Source organism: Durio zibethinus, chromosome 24 (assembly GCF_047325235.1).
Source record: "Durio zibethinus cultivar Kanyao isolate XHJ-2024 chromosome 24, ASM4732523v1, whole genome shotgun sequence".
Lineage (NCBI taxonomy): Eukaryota > Viridiplantae > Streptophyta > Magnoliopsida > Malvales > Malvaceae > Durio > Durio zibethinus.
The window spans coordinates 7,448,989-7,454,988 of NC_143185.1; positions in this window are offsets into that span (position 1 = coordinate 7,448,989).

A 6,000-nucleotide genomic window follows, 5' to 3' on the forward strand; every position below is an offset into this window, starting at 1 on the left:
TCGATTGATTACATTCTTAAATAGGGTCACATCAGATATTAAACAAACACTAGAACCAAAGAATGAAAGTCATTTTAATTTTCTACCAAAAATTTAAAAATTTTATATTGCCATCCATTGATTTCAAATCCAATCTTAAAGTTAAGTAAACACACATTTGATTGTGAATATACTATAAACTTATTGCTTTAATCCATAATATTCCTTTTGAATTTAGTACGAATGTAGAATTTGACAAAGAAAATCAAACACTGAAACCGAACTGCTCAAATATAGAGGTCTTGAGTTGGAATAGTATTGGATTTATTCTCCAAAGCAATAATAATGATTTATTCTCGAAAATTCGAGGATAGTTTTTTTTCTTCAACGCTTTGGTTGTACACATTGTCGTTCTCCTACAATCGATAAATACGAATATTTATAATTTTTTTTTAAATTTTCAAATTAAGATGAGTGTGTAATATGAAGTATGCATGGCGTGAGATTGCGGTCGCCTTACCTATGACTTGCGATAAATATGACGCAACCTTTTTTTTTTAATTTCTTATTTTTGAAAATAAGGTAACATATATAATTTAATATGACAGTTCTGACTGTGTTAATATTTAATACATTAACTAGCTCTTTTTTTCAATATAAGCAAAAGATTCAGACAAAGAACATAACTAATTTCAAGCCACAAGCTGGTAAATGAACATCCCATGAATCTAGCTGTAGTATATAAGAATATATGTAACCACCTGGCTTCAGAATAAGATAAATGCCTCCTATTTGTTCTTTTTTTTTTTTTAATTCAAATCCAACTTTTTGAATAAAAAATATATATGTACACCATTCATTCAATAAATTTTAAATTTAAATTTTAATATCTACAATCTAACTATTTTTTTTTTTAATTTTCAACCTATTATCTCTTTGTAAAAAAAAAGAAAAAGCCAAAATAGAACAGAAATTTTTGCATGTATTAATAATATATCTTCTTTACATACAAGATTTCTCCTCATACAAACAGAGGATATATGAACAAAAAAAAAAAATCCAGAAATTAGAACTTCTGCCAAAAAAAAAAAAAAAGAAGATTAAACCAACTATTCCTCCTTAAGGAGAAACTTTCATTTTCTTTAGACAAACACGGTCACCAGGGCCTCCAAAAATGATTAAACCAACAACTCCATATACAGTACCCCACTATTCCTCATTCATTCAGATAAGAAAATTGAAAATGAAATTAAAAAAACAAAAAAAAAAAAGTCAAGATCACCTTTCTTTTCTGTTGTCAGAAATAATAAATATTTTCTTTGTGATCTTCATGGTGATCTCCAACTTTGTAAGCCAAGGTCATTGTGTTTCCTTGAAGGACCAGAAGCTGGAACAGGAGAATGTCTATGCAAGTATCCCAAGAACTGGCCTGCGTACTGAGATTTCGGCTTGATTTTGAAAACGTTGGTGGTTCTTGAACCATGGCAGCGGCAAACAATGAAAGTGAACATTAAGAACAGCAAGAGAAGTAGAACCAGTTGCCTTGTCCATTGAACCATCATGCAACTGAAGTACTATAGCTAGAGTAGCAAAAGGAAAAGGAGAGAGGGATATGGGAAGAGAAAAGAAATACAAAGGTGTAAATGGGTAGGCTTGTATTGTTGAGCTTTGGAAGGTTTCGATGAGCAAAAGGAGGTGAGAGAGAGAAAGCAAGAAACATACGGGCAAGCTCAATGCAAAGGAGGTCTTGTGTATTAGGTTGAGCTGTTGGGTTTGTGCTTTTGAGTATGTGTTTGCTTTGTATAATATGGTGGAGAGGAAAAGAGAGAACTAGACATGAAGGGAGAGATAGCAAATATAAGAGGTGACTATTAAAATAAATTTTCAGATGCTTCTACAAGTAGCAGCCGTAGAAGAAGAAAATTTAGAATCGAAAGTTGAAAAGCTTTGAAATGAGTCTAATCTCTAATGGACAAGAAAAGTGATTAAAAAAAAAAAAAAAAAACTTGGAGAGAAGAGAAATGAATATAAAAAGAGAGGTTTTCTCTTTGACAAATGCCAAGAAAAGAAAAAGTAAAGAGAAGAAGGGGAGCAAAAGGATTGCAAAAAATAAAGAGAAAGAGGGTTTATGTTATGTCATATATCTTTTTTCCCTGGTTAGGTGAGTGTTTGGTCCTACTTCAAATTAATGGCCGAACACAAGAGAATTGCCACTGTTGTTTTAGACTCCCCATGTCTGGATAACTCGTCTCTTTCTCAATTCCCACTCCTATTTTGTAGGTTTTTTACTTAGAAGTTTACTTGCATAAAAAATATACATACATTAGAAATAATGTACAGTCGTATATACAAAATATAACATCTAGAGCTTAGGGTAGTTCATTCATTAAATTACTTTTAAAATATAACATTTAATAAATTTAAAATTTAATATCTATTATTTTTTATTCTTAAACTGTGATCTTTTATATAAAAGATTAAATATAATATTAGTGTTACCGATATATAATTAATTGCTTTAATTCAAGGGACAACACAGCTCCGTCAATGTGGGATACCAGTAAATAAACAAATGCTACAAGTCCTATCCTACTCTTTACAATTTCAGTGTACCCTATAGTACTGACCAATCCATTATCCATCTCTTCAATGTTTTTGTTTCTCGATTGGTAGCCTACCCTTCATCTTTTAAGAAACATTACTATATCTCAGAAGAATCGACCATGATTCATCTTCTTGTCTGCCACTTGCTCATCTTCAATGTCCCAACTTTGAGATTAGAGATGCTCTAAGAAAAACAAAAACCAAAGGATCCGGGCCGACAATTTTATTAGCTTAATGTTTATGGATTAATGAATTAATGGTGAATTGTTGTTACATTGTAAGGAACAGACGTATTTTTGTTTCAAGAAATTACTTTGTCAATGGAAAAAAAGAGAAGCAGAGAATGCAAAGAAAATGGCCACAACTTGCAACTTTTGACCTGCATTTTACTTTCTCCATCGCACTCCAACCACGAGAGAGAACTAAATGCAATTGTCAGCGTTCTTCAGCTAGACCCAAGCCCTCTCCGTATGTCTATAACCTAACAAAACCTATGAGGTACATTAATAACCCTTGCCCCCCCCCCCCCCTCCTCCCCCTTTTTCCCTGTCTCTCCTGTCTTCCTTTTTTCCTTCTCCTAGTTTAAATGAATTCTTCCCAGGAAATGCTGGATTAGTTGGTTTTCACTCTTCTATCAGTCTTTAAAAAGATTTTTTGTTAAAAAAAAATCATGGATTACTTGGATAACAAGAATTTAACTTTGAAATTAGAATTGAAAATTAGTGCCCTACCCTGGTCCCTCGCATCTCTTTCATGGTTTTGTCCCCTTCATAGTCTACACCACTTGATTGGGAGGGGCAGTTGGAAAGTTCACATGAACGACTGTTGCAGTGTGAGGCATGCTTTAACAGCACACCACACCAATTTTTTCATAAAAAAAAAATCAACGGAATGTTATTATTATTATTATTATTATTATTATTATTATTATTATTTAATAAGCTCACTGGTTTCAGTACTTTACTGAATTCAATGCTAGTTTTTAATTGAAATAAAAAATATTTGGCTAAAATAATCAAAACATACTTAAAATTTACTACTCTATTTAAATAAAATTTTATATTTTTGTTGCACCTAAATTCTTAATCTTTAATTTATATTTAAATAAATTTTTAATTTTTAATTTGTATCCAAATAAATCATTAATTTTTAATTTATATCTAAAAAAGCTTTTAATATAAATCAATTTTTTATTTGAAATAAAAATTTATTTAGCTACAATAAAAATATAAAAAATAGAAAAGTTTATGTAAAAAAAAAAGGAATAGTTAGAGGCTTTTTTTTTTTAGTATTTTAACCAACATATTTATGAAAGTAAGACGTGGTGGAAGAAGAAAAAAAGAAAGGGTATTTAAGAAAAGAAATAAAGAGATAGAGATCAAAATGTATACTTTTGACAATATTCTAGGCATGTAATAAAGAGTGGAGAGACCAGCTCTTGCTTCAATTGACATAATTAATTTTAAACCATGTAGGTAAATTCCCAAGCAGAAGATCAAATTTTGCTGTGGGGATACCCAGTTTAAAGTGACTAAAAGGAAAAAAAAGGTTGGGTTCATAAAAAGAGATTAAATGAATAAGCATTGGATTTATTCATGGTACAAGCCATCCAGTCCAAGGGTCCTACTAGAGAAGATATGATGGAAGAACAAGAAGTTCATTTGGACTATCCCCCCTTTTTTTTTTCTCTAGGTCAGGCTTAGAGATGCCAGAAAATCGTAAAAAGTTTTATTTTTATATATGAAAAAATCTAAAATAAATAGATTGTTTAATCTCTCATATCAAGATAATATGTGTCGTATCTGATAATTTAAGACAAATGATTATAAATTATGCATTCGAAATTATCTCAACAAGTAACTATCGATAGAATTTGAATCTAAGACTTTATCATCGAAGAATACGAACTTTAATCAATTGAACTAATCATTTGTTGGTACAAACTCATAAATCTCTTGAACGAATAGAAATTTTTTTGTTGTATCAGTAAAGTCTTGTAATTAGATTGTCCCACAGGCATGAAAATATGTTTTGGCTTTGGACCCCAATTTTTGAGTGTAAAGATAAAGGTAAAACATATAAGCTGTTGCATCACATGATTTCTTTCCTTTTTAGATTTCATGATCTGTAAAATCTGCATCTCTTGAGGAGAAGCTTGCTTCAGTCCCTCCTCACCCCAAAGTCCCATCTACCAGAGGTGAAAGATATTTATGGGTCAGGAATTGTCATGAGGACACAAGGCCATGGACATGATATCTATCCATAAAAGAAAGATTACAGTTAAACCTACGTCTCAATTCAATTAATTTATATTGTCATTAAATTTAAAATTTAAAATTCAATATTTATAATTTTTTTCATTTATCTGCGAGCCATGACCTGCTTTATAAAAAAACAAAAAACAAAGACTACAATTAAGGAATGGTTTTGAAGAAAATCAACACAATTCACCCACAATAGCAAAAAAAAAAAAAAGTTAACTACACCAAAACATTTGGTAACAGGAAGTGTATTTAGTATGATTTCTTGCATTCAAACAATTAATTTTGAATTTCTTTTTTCCAATTCAACAAATCTTGATGTTGAAATAAATTAACCTGGTCGACGTACAATCTAATTGATAATCACACCTTCAATATTAATTACTTGATAAATATAAGCACAATACTTGTGAAATACAAGTATATTCCTTTGTCTCAATTTCTTTTTTTTTTTTTTTTAATTTTTGTTGAACATCCCAAAATTAAGGCTTTGAAACATAAAATTCAGGATGAAAGGAGTACATGGTGTTGTAATGATTTTAGGATCTGCTAGACAAATTTAAAAACAAAATCAAATCGTCACTAATTTTTTTTTTTGGCTAGTCATGATTGGTTATCTATTAAAATTTATTTTTAAATAAAAATTTTAAAATTAATTAAAATTTTATTAAAAAGATAATTTTTTAGTTTATGAAACAGTTATGTTTGAGAGTCAGTTATACGTGAATAAAGATTAGTACCAAAATTGTTAATATCAAATTGCATAACATTTCATTTTTTTTTAAATATGGTATATACCAATACTAGTTGTTTCAGCATATTATTTCGAATTTTTTAGTTTAGTACAAATGTATTTATAAATATATATGAATTGGAACATTATAATATTATTAATAATTTACAAAATAAATATGCAATATATTCAAAAATCAAATAAATAAGTTTAAAACCATAAGAAATAATATCATAAAATTTTCATTATATTTTTAAACATTTAATTTGATTATATGATATTTAAATAAGTATTTTCATATAAATATTAAGATAAAAACAATGAAATAAAAAAATTAACCAAGGCTTTATGATTATTAAACTTTATAAAAGGAATATAATTGTTTTCTTGAAAAAAAAATTGAAATATTTATAAATTTTGGTT